Source organism: Chironomus tepperi, unplaced genomic scaffold (assembly GCF_022539635.2).
Source record: "Chironomus tepperi strain 1889 unplaced genomic scaffold, CSIRO-AGI_Ctep_v1 contig_262, whole genome shotgun sequence".
NCBI classification, from domain to species: Eukaryota; Metazoa; Arthropoda; class Insecta; order Diptera; family Chironomidae; genus Chironomus; species Chironomus tepperi.
This window is the reverse complement of record NW_027226384.1, coordinates 84,152-102,801: the sequence shown is the minus strand read 5'-3', so window position 1 is coordinate 102,801 and position 18,650 is coordinate 84,152. Positions and strand designations below refer to the sequence as shown.

General features: G+C 31.2%; 1 protein-coding gene and 1 long non-coding RNA gene across 2 annotated transcripts in view; one reads left to right on the top strand and one right to left on the bottom strand.

The window, feature by feature from the left end:
• Nucleotides 1-14,475, bottom strand: part of pros (homeobox protein prospero) — a 158,485-nt gene extending 144,010 nt beyond the window's left edge. Inside the window, exon 1 of the mRNA XM_070642053.1 lies at nucleotides 14,442-14,475. The gene's annotated coding sequence lies outside the window, so the exon portion shown is untranslated. The remainder of the gene's footprint in view (nucleotides 1-14,441) is intronic.
• Nucleotides 1-18,650, top strand: part of LOC139091838 (uncharacterized) — a 78,060-nt gene that overhangs the window by 7,950 nt on the left and 51,460 nt on the right. Inside the window, exon 2 of the long non-coding RNA XR_011544547.1 lies at nucleotides 12,338-12,459. This is a non-coding gene — a long non-coding RNA (uncharacterized lncRNA). The remainder of the gene's footprint in view (nucleotides 1-12,337; nucleotides 12,460-18,650) is intronic.

Below are 18,650 nucleotides of genomic sequence, written 5' to 3'. Positions count from 1 at the left end.
TTTTTAAAATTTTTTTCTTAATTTTTGAAATTTGTTCAATTTTGAAATTCATTATTTTTGAAATTTATTCAATTTTTGAACATCCCAAAACTTCCATTCATCCCACACCCATAAGGTCATTTATCTCCTTCCATTTTCATTTTTTAGTTCCAACTACACCTCACATATCCTTTTTCTTCTTTCACATTTTTAGTAAAACGAAAAACCTTGCTCGAACATGTAAATTTTAAAACCACTTTTCATGTTCATTTCATAGATAGATGCTTGTTGTATAGTAAAAGTAACTCCTATATTTTGCCTTAGATTTCCATAGAGAAGTAAAGACATCCACAGAGGGAGATGGAAATTTTTTTTTTTTTCGTAATTACTTTTTTCTCTGTTTGAATATAAGAAAAAGTTTTTATATTTGTAATAAGAGGGTTATTGTATTGGATGTTTGTCAATATAATAGAAAGGGGAAGTTTTGAGGACATCGGGCAACACTGAGAGGATGATGAGAAAGAAATGAGATGGAAGTAGGGAAGAGTTTGTGGAAGGAAATATTTAAGCGATTTTAAAATTTGAATTTTGACAGATTTACGAACAAAAATCGAAACTAAACTTTGAAAAAAATGAAATTTAAGATTGAAATCAAATTTTGGCGTGAAACGTATTTGAAAAATTTCTGTAAATTGGCGTAAATTTAAATTTCACGCCGTTTAAATTTCAAAATTTAAATTTCTTTAAATTCAAAATTTGAATTTCATTGAATTGAAAATTTCCAATTTCTTCATCTTTAAAATTTAAATTTCTTCAATTTCAAAACCTTCAAATTTGTTTCAATTTCAAAATTTTAATTTTTTTAAATTCTAAATTTTGAAACTTAAATTTTTAAATTCAAAATTTTAATTTTTTTGTTCAAATTTTAATTTTTTTAATTTTCAAAATGCAACTTTTTCTGAATCAAAATTTAAATTTTCAATTAAAATTTAAAATTTTTTTTAGATTCAAAATTTGAATTTTTCAAATTTTGTTTGTAAAATGAACTTTACTGGATTTATTTTAAATTTTTAAGTGACTAATTCAAAAATTTAAGAAAGTTTTTCCACGAACTCAAATTTGAAATTTGAATTTTTAAATTTCATTAGTTCATCAAGTCAAAATTCCATCAAATTTTCATCACATCCTCAAAATCAGCTCCAAATGTCCATATAGAATGAGCTTACATAAAAAATATATTAGAAAACTATAATGATATAGTTTTTTTTTCTTTTTTTCTGTATATATGTTCAAAGTTCCAAGCATGCATTAAAAACTAATGGTATCTATAGGAATAATAACATTGAACCCCTCCTCTATACCCTCCTTTTTTATTCTATAGAAAATTATTCGAGATGAAATTTTTTTTTTCATTTCATTCTCTTTTTTGAAATTCACATTTTATGGACATAGAGCATCGTTACCATGGCATGTAAGGAAGGATATAACGAAAACTATTTTTCATGATTAGAAATTTTTTTTTCATATCATGGACCAGAATATTATAATTACAAAAGCACATGAGATAAAAAGCAAATAATAATAAAAAAAAGTAAAGAAAATTGGAAAAAATATTTTAAATTCAATTTTTGCTTTATGCAATTTTTTCACAAACAATGAGGCTATCCTCTATCCTTTTTATTACCAATGTCTGTATGGAATTTCTTGTATCCATATAAAATGGCTCATATAATATCTCTGCACATGGAGATGATGAGAAGATATTTTAATTGAATAGTTTTAGAATCGAGAAAATTTTATTTTTTTGTGCTGGTAATGATTAAAAAAAAACTAAGTTCCTTCATTTAGAGACCGTGCCATGTGATGTTGATTGAATTGCTTTTATTTAATTATTTTCAATCTTGTGTATGTGATGATGATACATATGTTGATGATGGAGATTGAGACAGATATAATTATTATTATAATGAGATGAATTTAATTGATTTAGTTCTGGGGGAAATAAATAATTAATTGGGGTGTAGATAGTAGCTAGGGGTTTAGAGGAGTCTTAGGGCAAATTAGGCAAGGGAACTATTTATTCTAGCCATATTGATTCAACTGTGGATCTGAAAAATGCATGTAGATCTTCATTTAACTACTAATTGTGGAGTAGGATTCGAACCTTAGTCTTGTATCTATTACATCTTCAGATCCAAAATTCTTCTATGATGCTTTAAGTTAATGTTGCTCATGACTATCCTCAAGCCATGTTTTATTAATCTGTGTTGCACACTTGCTTAATTAGTTATGTTGATGCTGGAGATGCACAGGAGTTTATTGCCAACTGTAGATGAACGTAAGGAAGGATCGTATTCTTTTAAGGAATTCTGTTGATTAATCGACATATTGCTAGCACTTTGTATTGGCAACTTCAGGCAAGGGAACTAGTGATTCAGCCAGTTGACCATTTAGACGTCAATTGAAAGAGGTTCATTCATCTCAGCTGATTCTGTAGGCCATTCGAAGAAAGTCTTAATCGATTGAATGCAGTCGGCTTCTATGATTTTACTTCGCTGTTCATACAGTCCTCAATTGCCATTTATTATTACCTTGTTAGTCATCTCCTTAAAGTTGACTCTATCACTAGCTTCCAACTGACTAATTTCGATACCAAATGCAATGCTATCTCTATGAGAGCTTCTATCCATGAGTTCTTGAGCCTTCCTCACGCTTTTTTGACCTTCAAAATTGAACTCATAGAACTTGTTAAGTGGGCTTCCACAGGTCTCGTCACAAACTTTCCTTGCTAACTAGCCTTTTAACTCTAATATTGAATATTAAATTTGACTAAAGTACCAATCCCCGAATCTGATGACATTAATATAGCTCCATCCAACTTGCACACATGCATTATCTTGTCATTCAACTCACGATAGCTTTTCACACAAAAACCATCCCTTAACTTTCATCCATTCTCATCTCATCTCAATCTTTTAACATCAACTTCCCATCAAATTAATATCGTGATTGCATTCTTTCATGAAATTTTTGTATAAATTTCATTTTTAATTTCATCTAAAAGCTTTCTGAGTGCTTAGATGGTAAAAAGAGTATTTTTTTGTGTACAGGAATAAATAGAAATAGAAATGTGTTTTTAAAATTCGGAACTTCATTTTACAAATGGACTTTTTTTTTCCTTTTTTTGGTTAGTTCATTTGTTGAGATTGTAATATGGAAATGAAAAACTCTTGTTGTGCTCTTTATTCATGAATGTCGTTTGTTTTGTAATTTTTTTTTTAGTTAACCCATTGGGGATGGATATTTAGATGGATTGGTATTGATAGGAAATTGAGATCCTTACTTAGAATACAAAACTGAGTATACTCAGAGTATGCTCTTAATCTGTTAGAGCTTGACTAAACGTTTTAACATTTACCAGTTAAAGCAGTGTCCCGAATAGCAAAAATCGGTTAATCGATCCAAAACCCAGCAAAAGACTGACTTGACTCTGACATTGTGTTGAATTTAAGCCAAATCCGGCATCAAATCGAGGTCACGTCAGCCTTTTGTCGGATTTTGGATCGATTAAGCGATTTGAAATATTCGAGCTATTTGGGCTGTGCAGCTGTATACCGCAGAGTATTTTGGAAATGCCAAATATCTTATGCCGTAAATCACACACGGTTCAAGCTGATCACCAATTTGTGACGACGTGATGCAAAAAAGATTGGACAACATTGAAGTTAGAGGATATTCTAAGCAGAATTGAATCTGGAGTATCGAACTATATTCAGGCAAATCTGCCAGTACGAGAGTAAGGCCTTTGTGGCCGAGTAGCTAAGCATCAGACCGTAAATCTACATTACTGTTTGAGTGAGAATGTGGGTTCAATTCCCATCAAAGTCCGATTTCTCAATCGATCTCAATCATTACATCTCATTTGTAGAGTATTGCCAATAAGACAAGGATTTGAACCCTGATCAGCATAATATTCAGGACAAAACAGCAGTTTCACTGGTTGTCAGGTTGATTGCTAAATTCCCATAAAACTACAATTTCGTACCAATATTAAGGAATGTTTATCAACATCTCCACTGGGTTCCTTTCTAAACTCAACATCCAACTGTCCAAAAATAAAGAAATCCTTACATGTTCATCTCTCCTTCCCACAATTAGATGGCTACAACGAAATTGCACTTTATTTTTATTTTTTTACTTTCCATATGTCCATTAAGAAAATTATTTTTTCTGCTTCAAGTGGCATTCATTATGTTTTGGAGACAGGACCACAGAAGTGACAAAAGTCTAACGATTTATTGTGATGATTAAATTTACGATACAGTTTAATGCAAATTTAATTAAAATCTTCGAGTCTGTTAGATGAGATGAAGATGAGATTTATTTTTTTTTGGGAAAATGGATGTAAATTTTGCTAGAAATTTAATTATTATGGTAATTTCCAGCAGTGTCTATTGGTGATAAATAAATATATTTTTTTTGTGTAAATAACGTCTAAAAAATAATTGAATTACTTGTAGCTGTAAATAATTATGAGACATAAATTGTTTGTCTGTCTAGAAAATTTGATGCAATTATTTGATGGCCTTAAACTAAAGGAATATTTTCAATTTTTCAAAAAAACTTTAGCCATGACAAAGAAAGGATGACATGAACAATAAGTGAATGTAAAATGGATTCAAATGCAAATGAACCTCATGTGCCTCAAAATGTGACTCGAATAGAAATTCTTTTTTTTTTGTCTCTATTTCTGAATTATTGAAAGTTGAAGGCAGGGGCGGGAATTGGATGTTTTGAAGGGAATCCTCAAATTTTTTGGGGAGGAGAATAGGGAAGAAGTAAAGCATTTTACTCTTGAAAAACCCTAGAAAATTGAATAATTTTGTCCAAATCGGGCAAGGTGGAATAAAGGGGGTTGAATTTAACCTCAAAATTCTCCAACTTCTCCTGAGTAAGCCCCAGGAGTCGGTTTAGATACCCATTCAATTAGTGCATATCCTAGGGCATACCTTAGAGTAGGGCAAGGAGCAAGGGTAGATGTATGAGTGTCAACTGCATATTCTGGATAGGAGTCTACACCTACTAGGATAAGGGTAAGTGTTAAGGGTTAGGATAGGTGAAGGAGCTAGGTAGGTGCAGGAGCAAGGGGAGGTGTAAGTAATGCCCTGTATATCTTGGGCAGGAACATGCAGGATAGGTGTAGAGGTATATACGGGTACGGATAGGTGTAGGGGTAAGGGTACGGGTAGGTGTAGGAGCAAGGGCAGGTGTATGTAAATGAACTCTATATTTTGAGTAGTATGTAGGTCCATAAGGATAGGTATACCTTTGGTATATGTAGGTATGTGAAAGGGTAGATCTTGGGTAATTGGGTTAGGGGTAAGGATAGGTGCAGGGGTAAGAGTAGGAGTAGGATAGCTAAGGGTATGTGTAGAAGTTAGGGTAAGGATTGGTGTAGGTGTATGGGTAGATGAAGCTGTAAATGGTAAGGATAGGTATAGAGACAGGTGTCAACCAAGCAACCCACCCCTGTCCCAAAAGAATACAGAAATGTAAAACCAAAGTAAATTTTTATTCCTTTATTTCATCTCCATTTTTTGCCATCTCCAGCATTGACTTCATTTTGTCGAGATAAAAAAAAAATCTTTTTATTTTCAACATATCGTACCATACTAGTCATAGATAAATACATACGTATTGAATATTTTAAAATGTAGAGAAAAACTAAATAGAAATGTAATGAAAGAAGTGGGTGGCATGCCCGATCCCCTCTAACAAAAATGTGATTGTGGCTCATACATGAGGAAAAATAAAATGTAAAGAAAATATAGAGATGGTCGTAAAAAGTATATTCATGCATACTATCCAGCAGCAATTTACTTCCTCATTCTCTCATCCTCCTTCCTTGTTCCATCACAATTTTCTGTTTGCATTTGAAAACCATTTAAAATGTAAAAGTTATTCAAATATTCTACAGAAAAAAAGTTTTTCCTTTTTCATATATTTAACTTTTCTTTTTCCACATCCACATTTTACTCTTTTTCTCGTTCTTTTGCCTTTTTCTTTTCATTAAGGAGCTATTTTGGGATGGATGTTGAGTTTTGTGTCGTTGGTTTGTCTATATTGTCTTATGAGTTGTATTTGCTATATTGGGTTATCTGTGATATCTGATTGCATTAGGGTCATGATCATTCAACTCTAATTGCTTACCTGAATTTCAGTGTGATCTCTTTATTTGGGTTGATTTGATCAGAATAGAATCAAAAATCATTAATAAAATTCAATTTTCTAAAATTTTTGTGTTGGAAATTCGAGAAACGAGTTTGTTGCAGCAAATAGTTTGAGAGCCACTGTCCAATAAATAATTAGCTATTACATTGAATTCGGAATTCACCATCTTACTCCGAAGTTGACGGAATGAAGTCTATACCTCATTGTTGTTTTTCTGACACCGTTAGCGCATCAATAGCGACCGAGCAATTATCGAATTAAAACTATGAAAAAGTACAAGCCTGTCCAAAGCACCCCATCTGAAAAATAATAGTCCCACAATCAGATTAGATGATAAAGTCTACAATCGACCATTTCCCAAAGCAACTTGTACAAAAAGCAACATAAGGTGAATGGGACTGTAAAATACCTTGTGTTAGTTTAATAACAATCTTAGTACATTAAAACGCAAATTAGAAACACGACTCTATTGAAGGTTGACTAAACAAAATCTAGCATCAAACCCTAGAGGAGCATTTAGATGGGTTCGAAAAAAGAATTGGGTAGGGCAATTTGAACCCAAAAATCGATCTGCAGTGAGTGTGTCCTGAATAAACCTCTTTTCAACTTTGGACTAGGGTTCAAATGAAACAGATCCAAATTTCACGTTTTATGGCTGCAAAAATGCATTGACGTTTTAACTTGGTGTCTAAGTGAATAAGTTGATGTTAACTAACAAAATGCGCCTCATAATCCAACCCAAATACCTCTCAAACTTGTTACATTTTTCCTCTTCTTCTTTTCTGGTTCTCTTCATTCGAATAGAAAATAAATTAATGTTACGTTCTTGCATGATAATGAAGCTTTAGAAAAAGGATATTTTTTTCTCTCTCTCTCTCACTCTGTTCATAATATGTTATGTTGGCATTTCTTTCATTCCTTCCTTCAATGACTAAAACATAAAAATGTAAAATGAAAGAAAAAATTCTCTTTTTTATCCTTTTTCTATGCTTTATATTATTTCTTTTATTACTTTTTGAAATTTTAATTAGTTATCTCGAAATGGAATAGAAAAAAAGGAAGAATAAAATGAAATTCAGTTTTCTTTGAATGGCTGCATAAAAAAAAGAAATACATGAATGCCTTGTAGCTAATTTTAGATGAATTTATTTTCTGCATTTATGATTTTGCATTTTATTTGATATGAAAAATATCTTTTGAAGAATTTTTATCCATATTATTCATACATATTTGTTTTGTAATGTAGTGGAATTAATAATTTTGTAAAGAATGGGAACAAGTCGAGTCTGGATGTGAATTCTATTCACTATTCTCTATGTGATGGATATGTTAGATATGGTTCTATAGAATTAGGAGTAATATTCTGGTTGAATGTCTCGATATATGCCCTTATATGGTTAATAATTTTCTATGACTACATTTGGAGGATAAAATTGGAGAATTTCAATCTCCAGTAAGAGAAATTATGAAAAGTCTTCAATAACGACAAGTACTGGGCAAAATACTTTGGCGTGTGAACCTAGAGAGGGTAAGATAGCTCAATGATATTAATATTTAAAGACTAGTGCAACTAGGTATCTAGCTAGTATTTAACTATGATTTCTCAAGATTGAATAAAGATCAGGATAATCCGTAACTTGCTCGGGATGGTCTCATTAACAAGAAACTGTCAAATTTGTGTTCCATACAAAATATAAATCAATTTCGAGCTCAAACCTCAAAAACCCTAATACATTATCCGACAATCAAGCAGTTTGTAAATCAAGAAGCAAATGTACCTTGATAGTTCACCCAGAAAGAAGTGATCCACAAAATTTGGTGTTGAATTCTAACCCCCATCTCCAAGCTAGGGATTTATCAGATGTTTATATATTTGGATTCTTAAGTGAGCAGCAGTTTAATGACTGAAGTTGATATAAACAATCTAAAATTCATAAACCCGGAATATGACTTTCCTTAGTGTTCATCTGTAACTACAAGTCTGCATCCTCAAACTATACATAAAGTAGAGTCGAAAACTACAGCCTTTTGCATCTAAAACTCAGGAAATTCATACCAGCTGCTTTTGATCTAATCCTAAATTTCCTCCATTTTCTTCATCATATTTCAATCAATCTCTTTACTTCCTTAATATCACCATTAAAAAATATTCTTCCATCCATCACAATAGCTGTTGTTATTTACACTTAAAAATTTCCCAAAAAAAAGTATTTTTCATCCCTTCACGAACGAGAAAATTGAATTTTTATGAATAAACATTAGAAAATTAATTTCCCGTAAACATAAAATTGTGTCTCATATCCACAGTTTTAATATGCAGACATAATATAAAACGATATCATTAAGTAATGTTTTTCGAAATAAAATAAGCGAAGTGATTTTTTTAATGACGCTGATGTGAAAGAAATGAAATTAAAATATATATGCGATTATTCATCGTTTCGTCGCCTGTTGGACTGTCATATTATAATGGCTTGTTATGAGAAATATGTGTATATAAAAAAAGGAATAAAACTTTTGCTTTCATGAGAAAGGATCGACATTATTGGTGCTTGCTTTATGTGACTCATATGTGTACTTAAAATTCATTTACGATTATTAAAGTTAGCGGATTTTTGTGGGGAAGTTATGGGAACTCTTGAGTCATATTGTTGGGTTTTGGTCTAGGTTCAATTCTAGGTTCAACGATTAGAGCTATGCAATGAGCATTCTATAGAGTAATAGGCTTACACACTGGAGATGCAAAATATTGGAATTTTGATCAATAAATGCCATTCTTAGGAGAGGTTCTCGAGATGTCAAGCCTTGTTCCGATCTAGCTCTAATCCCGATCGAGGTCTCGTCCTGAGCTAGGACCCGTCTTGAACTAGGCTCCATCCCAATTTAAGCCTCATCCCGATCTAGACCCCATCCTGATCTATTCTCCATCCCAACCTAGGACTCATCCCGATCTAGGCAACATCCCGATCTAGACCCTGTGTCGATCTCAGTCTCGATAACTTGGCTTTTGATTCTAAATACACAAATTGTGGATATGTACAGTGTACATCATGCCCTAAAACATGCAATGTATACATATTAGTCAATTAAGAATCTAAATTCTAGAATCAAGAAGAAAGTCAAGCTCTGAGCAACAATAGATAATGCAGTAAAATGCGCCACATACCATCAATCCAATGTAACCAATTCCAAACTGACAAGAAAATAATTATGAAGCAAGAGTTGAAACGTGATAAGATGTAATAGCCATAATGAAAAAGCGAGACCCGTATATATTCCTGTTTTTAATGCACATCCAGAACATTAAGTTTTGAATATCCTCTTGCAGTAAATTTCATACAATACTCAAATCTATGAAAATTTCAAAAAAAAAACTGTATGAAAAAAAAGTAATAAACATTAAAATAATATTTCTGCTACATTAAAATGCAATTTCAACTTCCAACAGATCTCAATGTTCATTTTGCTGTGAGTATGGACAAAAAAAAAAAAAAAAAAATTAAAAGTTTTACATTTGAAAATGGCTATTCATGTACACATGATATAAAGAAACGGGATTATACTTGAACAGCAACAGTCAGTAGTGAGAGGTAACATAACATACACATAATGAAGCTGAGCAATTATACCTGATACTCTTCTTTTTTTTCATGCTACAGCTCAACTTTTAATGTTTCCGTCGTTGTAGTTTTTATAATTAAAACAAAATACTCGATGTTAATATCATGTTCATAGAGAGAAAGTTGGGATCCCTTTTTATATATATGAAAATTAGTTTTCGTATTATGAAAATTCATTCGCAGATGGGATGCACAAAAAAAATATTTTTTTAATGTTAATAATTTCTTTTTATTCTCTTTTATTCATATTTCTATGGTTAATAATCAGCAAAACTAATGATGAACTTTTGAGATCATGAAAGTTATTTATCTTTTTGTTAAGAGGTGAAAGGCATTGATGGCTAGAATTTTGTCAATAGATTTGTACAGTTTAAGAGAAGACAAGGAACATTTTTGATGGATATTTGGATTAGAAATTGAAATATTTTAGTTAAATGCATTTTAGTCTTTACGATAAATCAGAGTTGATAGGACTTTGAAAATCTGGAATCAAAAAAGGCAAACAGGCGCCTCCGATCGAGTCTGAACTCCAGAGAATCCGCCCGTACTCTAGTCTTGATTCTAAAGAAGACGTCTCTAAATCGGAGTCTTACCAATTCGGACATAAATGTAAAGAATTAATGAATTTTTGGAGTAATTGAATTTTTCTAGGATAATTATGACATTTAGAAGAAATTAGTCCATGTCTTAACTACTTTGGAACAATTCATCTTGATGGCAAGTCCACACAAGGTGCTTGATGGCATGCTGACCATGACATTTGTATATTTCAACAATGTGCCGGATTACATATTTTAGAAGATACAAAATTAGAGGCTCAAATAAAAGATCTTTCATATCATTGTTTCAATCAGATAATTAATAGCTGGAGTGTGAAAAATAATAAATTCTGTAACTTAATTGATGTCACATCATAACTTCTGTGTGCTGTCTGAGATAAGCGAAGTCTTGGGTACCAAGTCATATAAAGGCAATTCTGTCAATGCATCTGATCAAGTGATTCGACAGCAGATCGGATAAATTTCTCACTCATTTGTGAGTTTGTCGGTTCAATTCCCATCAGAGATTCATCTTTTAATCATCATATTAGAGTATTGTCGATATGAAAACGATTCGAAAAATGCTCACGACATTATATTATGCAAATTTAGATTAGTATTCAAATAAGACTTTCAGGGAAATGGAACATGATTTTCTTGCTAAGTTTTTGTCCAGGCTGTCTATCAGTGAAGTTTTTCTATCTGTCTAAAAACAGGATTCCAACATTGAAAATCATCATTTTCAAAGCATAAACTCTTAAAAATTAAGAAATCTTTTCTATTCATCCTTATGCCAATTTTTCAACAATTAATATAATTCACATCAAAATTAATTGCATTAAATTATAAACCAATCAAAAAAAATATTCCTCAAAATCATCAAACATCAAAGGCTATCAAAACCATCACATTCTAAACTGACCATAAATAAACAAATGTTTAAAGTCCAATAGCCAATACAAAGTTTTTCTCATTAAATATTAAAGTGATTAAAACAAATTATCGATTTGTCATAAAGCCAATTTTCAATTTCATTTTCAATGATGACAGCCTCAACACAGTTGAATTGCAACATATAATTTATATATGGTACGAAAAAAAAATAATCGATATTCGTAATCCGTGAGTGCAACAGTTTGCATCTTCTCGACTCTTTTTTTTATTTAAAGGCTTTAATTTTTTTAATATTTAAAAAAAATCTCGTTTTATATAAAAAAAGCACATATTTTTTATAATTTTATGTAAAAAAATTATGTCTTTTTTGGACGTCCACAAAAAAAAAGCGCGAGGATAAAACATCAATAAAATTCAGTAACGACTTTTGCGCAATCGCCAGTTAAAAAAATTCCTCTTTTTATTTCATTTTTGTAGAATTTGAGTATTTTTTTTTAAAAAAAATACAGCATGTGCATGTGTGCGTTCCATCTTCACAATCAGCATCTCACCACCATCATCATCTGCCACCATAAAATATTCACAATTCTCTCATCAGTTTCTCTCTCTTCAACTCATCCCCTAAATGTGTGATTTTTTCATGCTGTGCATGCACACATACAGTCACAATATCCTCTCGTAGACCTTTTTTTTTTCAATCCAACTTTTATAAAATTTTTGTACTCTTTTTCTAGTTCTTATTGTTGTTGTTGATGATGATGACTTTTTTCATGTCATGGTAAAAAATGCCTGCGCAGAAGTTTTATTTTCATAGAAAGTCGCACACACACATGCACAGGACATGCATAAAAAAAGAGGAAATTTGAGATGAAGGGTTTTGAAAAATGTACGAATGCGGGTGAAAACGCATGAGAAAAAATGGCAAGGATTAATGGTGGTGTGGGTTACTTTTTCTAATGGCAAACTGGATATAAAAATCGGCCATAATTGAAATTTTTGAGGTTAAATTATTTGAAATTATTGAAAAATTTTGATGAATTTTAACTTAATTTATGACTGTCTTTATCTTTGCAGGCTCAAAAGTGACTTAAAAGTGAAATTTTTAAAAAATTCTACAATGTCGCCATCTTATTAAAAATGAACACAATTCAGCACAACCATCATCAACTCCCACCATTGCCAGTCATCATCATCAAGTAATTTTTTTTTCAAACAATTCAGCTTTTGTAGTCACAATAAATCAAATTAATGCTTAATAAAATATTATATGCTTAGAATATATAAAAATGCTTTTTCAATTAAATTAGAATTTAAGGCTTAAATGTAGATCAAAACTTTTTTAATACGCTTATCGCTTCCTTTTTTGTTGTTGCATGATTAATTACTAAACTCGACAGATTTATAGGAGTTGAGGCTTATAGCAAATATTATCTGTACTGCTTATAATGAATTAAGGTTTGTAATAATTTTTATCATGAAAATAGGATTATGGAATATTTTTGAAATTTAAGGTGGATATGATGCATAGGTGAGTTTTTGAGGATGTATATTGGAATTGGTATGAGTTCTTAACTGCTGTTTTTGAAATTTACTTTTAACTGCTAATTTTTGAGATTCATCTATGACATACTGTCCAATAAATCGACTGCTGTCTTGACCGATGTTGAGAATTAATACAAAATTATAATTTTTTGGCTGTTGTCTGCTATAATATAATGAACGTCGTGACTAATCTACTCTTTATGTTGCATATATAGTAATGTAAACTATGAACAATAGACAAGATACTCATGTGCTTCATGTAATGCTGAAGGAGAGTTTTAGACAATCTTAAAATCACTGCTCTTTTGATATTAAGAAATTTTCCTTTTGTTCCATTTTAAACAAGTTGCATAAACACTATCAAACATGTTTTGGGCTACAAGCAAGGTTAAGGTTGTAACGTTGACCTCATTAAGCTATTCTTCGTATCTAGGACGCAAAGGAGAGAATTGCTGAATTTATATCTGGAACTACTACTCATTAGAATTTTCAATCCGGTTATTGAAATGTACCGAATTATGGAACCGATCCTGAATTGCATAAATTCAATCTCAAGATCAAAATGTAATTAATCTCATCATTGATCTCAAAATTGAAATTTATGCAATTCAGAATCATTATTGAAATTCGGTACATTCAATTCTAATCTCGAATTGAAATCCCTCCTCCCCATCTATTGCCCATTCGATAATTCGTCGAAATTATATTAGAAATCTAATTTGTTCATAAACAAACCCTGAAATACTAGCATATGCTAAATGAGCAACATACGGTAACTGGTGAATATGCTCATTAGTACCGTAAGATGCTCAATAAGAATATGCTTGAATACTTGGATATTGACAATGATGTTAATCAAATAAAGTCGAGACGACTAAAGTCGATGCCTTATTTACAGCTATTGTCGATCGCATAATAAAGGAATAGCACCGTGCTAATTTTATTGCTTCATATTTATCTCATTTGAGAATCTTGAAAATGCATCACATATATAATTAGTCAATTGCAAGTTTGCCAATCCCCCATCCATATGCATAAAATTCATTAGTCATTAACTAACAATCTCAAAATTGATGACCAGTTGAACTGTAGGCACATAATGCAATTAGGGATTTCAATACCTCCATCCATGAAAATAATATTCAAAATCTGCATAAAATTCCCAAAAATACACTAAAATGACCTCATCCCAAATTTTTCGAAAAATTTTTTTTACAGCTTATTAAACAAAAAATGAACAAAAAAACTAAAAACTAACATCCTTTTTTGTGATCTCGCAAAAATAATTTGCCGTAAAGCAAATAAGTAATTAATAATAAATTGAGCATAAACAGTTGAACTATTCAAAAAATCTTTGATACCGGTATTTCGGTTTTCTAATTTCGGTATACATTTCGATAATGCAATAATGCATTTATCACATATATATAATGATTATATGTACATAATATACATATGCATAGTGGATGACATGCTGGCCATCATACCACAATACAATAGTGAAATATACTTGTCGACATTGACCCACCCCACCACCACCACTACCGTCATCATCATCATATTTAATCAGCATGCTTAATATATATATATTTTTTTTGATCATATTTAAAGGTGCAACATTGAAAATTTTACTCACATTTGTAAAATTCCCGTCGTCACTTCCACTGTGGGGTTGGTTGTCATGTGTGTCGATGAAGATAAAGGAACTAAAAAAAAGTCTTAAAACTTAAGAAAAATTAAAATTTTTCACTAACAATAACAAAAAAAAGGTCAATGTCTACTGTGAGTTTATTAAGCTTCACTTGAATGTCAATTTTTTCTAGTCCAATTTTTTTTTTCGATTTTTTAAGTGACAAAAATCCTACAAATTTGTTATTTATTTAAAGTTCCTTTTTCCTAAGACAGGAACAAATTTTCTGTTTTTATATATTTCACGGAAAAATGATAAAAAACACACCACAGCTAACAAAATATTTTCTCGCACTGGCCGACTACCGATGGTGGAAAAAACGGCGAACCTAAAAAATATTGTTTTATGCTTTTTTCCGCACATTTTTTTTTTCATACAATTCCTTTTTTTTTTCATTTTCATTTTTTTTGCCTCATGCCCTGATGACGATGTCGTCGTCAGATATAGAGGATGGTGGGTGATACAATTGGCGAGGAGGGGGGTGCAGATATACAGCACAAGTTATGCTCTTCATGCTCCAATATTTGTATGTCTCCTCTCTAATTTTTCTCGCGATCTTTTTTTTCCCGCGTTCAATTTTTTGTTGTTGTTGTTGCTTCCTTTTTCGACCGTTGCTGCTGCTTTCAATATTTCATCATTGTAGACTCTTTTATTTTCCATGTCATACATTTCAATGAAATGCTGCTGCTGTGTGACTCTTATGTACAGCATTTCCCTACATATGCACGTATGTCCCCTTGATTAACAGCATTTTATACAGCAGGATGAAATAAACTTGACTATTTCTCAAGTCTGTAACTGCTTGTTTTTGGACGGTACAACTAACGACACCTTTTGAGTAGAAGAGAAAAAATTGAAAAAAAAAATTGTCGAAAGATTTGTGGACGGTGAAAAAAAGTTGTTTTGTGGGGGGTCGAAAGTTGTGAGGTAGAGGCACAATTTTTATGGGTGAGGAAAAATTTTTGAGGGTACCAAAAAAAATAATTTCTATTAAAAATCTATTACATTTTAATGCTGATAGCAAATTGTGAACGATTCAATTTGAAATTAATGAATTGAAAATTAATTACAGTTTAAAAAAGTTATAATTGAAATTTATGGGAAATTTTTGATTTGCTGATAATTGAATTTTGATTTTTGCTTAATTTTTAGATTTTAATTATGTAAATATGTGGTTAAAATTTGACATTTTTAAATGACTTTTAGATTATTTTTTGGATTAGTATTATCTGACATTTTTCTAAATTCAACTGTGATCCATGGACTTTCTCATTTGGCGTCTAAAACTGGCTCTATTTCTGGCTGCATTTTGTCAATTACCAGTATCAAATATTTCTATCTACATCCTCCCTCTCAAGAGTTCTCTGGCTACCAACTTGATTTTTCACTTTGCTGACATTAATTTTGATTCACGATCATCTGCCAGTCTAAATATATCCCTAATGTCTCTCAAATATACAAATCAGACACTCTATGATTTCTTATCATATAAATGTGCTTTGAAACTTCAATTGATTTGCTTAGTCCATGAACAGCTCTATTAAGCCTATGGACTCTTAAACTTTTCATTTTCCTTTCTTTGGAAAATTATTTTAAGATCTTACTTGAAACAGAACCATAAAATGTTATCTAAAGCTTTAAATAACGATTCATCCTTATGATAGCTGATCGTAGCATTTCAAGAGTTCACGCCCTCGTGCATTGGAGTCAACTTGGAGTCTTCAATAAGTACCTTCAAAACAAATTGAAAGTTAACTTAATTCTTGTAGCACTACACTTATTGTTGGTGCATACAAGTCAGGGACAAAATTCTTAAAACCAACTTTCCTCACTGGAACATGGCTCCTCCATTAGATCTAAATCACGTAATGAAAATTTCGCGATCCTATTTAGATAAATTCATTAAAACTACTTGCTGAAGATTATTAAATATAGTTAGATATTTCAAATTCCTGTTGTTTAAAATATTTTATCGCAATATTGTTTCTTAATAATTTGGTCATTAGTGGATTCCTTGAAGAATCTAAATAGCTTTCCCAAATACACATGGCTTGCAGAAATGATCAAAAATGTGGTCAGGTAAACTTGACTCTGACCTGAACCCAGAAATTCATCGAATCTGACCTGAAACCAGAGTTATACTGGCTTGAATATAGATTTGCGATCTTTTATTCGCCTTGTGCCTTCTGGGTTCATTAGCTGCTACTAAGTACTTTGTAGTATAATAAAATTAAAACCAAAATTCTTAAAACTCTCAATTTAAAAACTTTCATTTCGAGGAAATCCTTCCGCAAAATAAAAAGTGAATGACATAAAAATCGCGAATCGATTATTGATTTTGCCCATACTACAGACAGTTTTTTTTATATCTTCATAAACTTTTTTTAAAACAACGCAAACAGAAAAAAAAATTCGCACGTAAAAAAATGTGAATTTTTTTTTCACATTCAGCAAGGTCAGTTATTTTTTTATTTATTCATGCTTAATATTCATAATGGATTTTTTTAACTTAAAATATGACTGCAATATGATGCCGGATTTCTCAAATAAAACAGAAAGTTCTTGACATGAAAAAAAAAATACAAAAATTTAACGCATTTCGAGAGTTCCATTAAAATGAATTTTTGGGTATTTTGTGTCAACAATTTTTTGGAGGAACTTAATGAACACTCAAAGCAATAGTTTGTACAAAACTTGATTTTCAATCAGTTTTTATAGATTTTTTTTATTTTATGTGCTTATCCATTGAAGTGGGAAATTCTGATTGATTTTTTTTTGTTGTGTGTGTGTTGATTTTGATGGATATGAGTTGGAACTGGAGTAAAAAAAAGTTGTAATGAAATATGATTGAAATTTGATGATATTTTTCGGATAAAATTTGATGATTTTTTGGATACAGTTTGGAGGCATTTACATTGGATGACTATTAATAGTCTGTTTGTAATGTTGATGCCGTTGGATCAATCAATGAAATGAATTTAAAATTGAATGAAAAAATAACGGTCAATTTTATTTTTGAAAATATAACGGTCAAATAAAATTCAAATTTTCAAATTTTTGAATTTTTTAAAAATCATTAATTAAGCATGGACTCAGGCTTGTGCTATTCTAGTTCAGAAATCTATCTTAATTCCAGCTCCTTTTCATTACATTGACGATTTTTTCAAAAAATTTCATTAGAAAATCCAACACATAAAAAATGTATATCCAAACAAAAAGCGAGTATCCATAAAACTTACTAAACTCTACTCAGCTCTGTACTTTTCTCATATTATTGCTTTTAATGACAATAAATGTTCATCCCCTCCGATCTAATCCTTCGCCACATATTCGTATGTTCACATGTACACGTTTTTATGCTGTGCTGAATATTTTTCACGATTTGAATGGAGACAAAAAAAAACACAAAATTCATAATTCAGAATTTTTTTAATCGCTTCTGCAAATAAACCTTTATGGGAATGATGAAAAAGAAATTATTTGTGGATATTTGTGGCATCACAAAGGGAATTAATTGGTGGAAAGGAATTACTTTTATTAGCAATGAAATTTGAGGGATTTTTTTGATGATTTTTGAGGTTTCTTGAGTTTTGAGAGGTTTTGAGTGGTACTATAGGTCAGTTTGGATAGTTATAGAAGCATTAGGTGCTAGTGATGGACTTACAATGAGCACTGTATGGAAAATAAAGGTTTAAGTCAGCATTGTGTCACGCTTCTTAACAACCCTCGATAGCTCAGCTGGTTAGAGCACGTGAACTCAGTAGACAAGACCACACACAATCAAGAGGGTATGGGTTCGAATCCCACTTTGCTATATTGTGAGAAATTGTCATTTTTTCTCTAGAACCTTAAAAGTTGTAAGGTTTTGAGTAACTAACATTAATGTCGCTTAACTCACTGTCACTTCCTTGATCTGGAAGCCACAGAGAGTTCCATACTCAATTTTGACACCACCTTCTTCACCTCAGATCTCCCAATCTTACTTTTTCAGAATTAATTAAACTTTAACAAATTATCCATCGGATATCTGTTCATCGCATTGTAAGACTCGACATTCTACAACATTTTAAATGAGTAATTCCCCATTAATCATTAACAATTCATGAAAATTAATTAAACAATTCATTTAACTGCCGAATTTTTATTGAACATTTC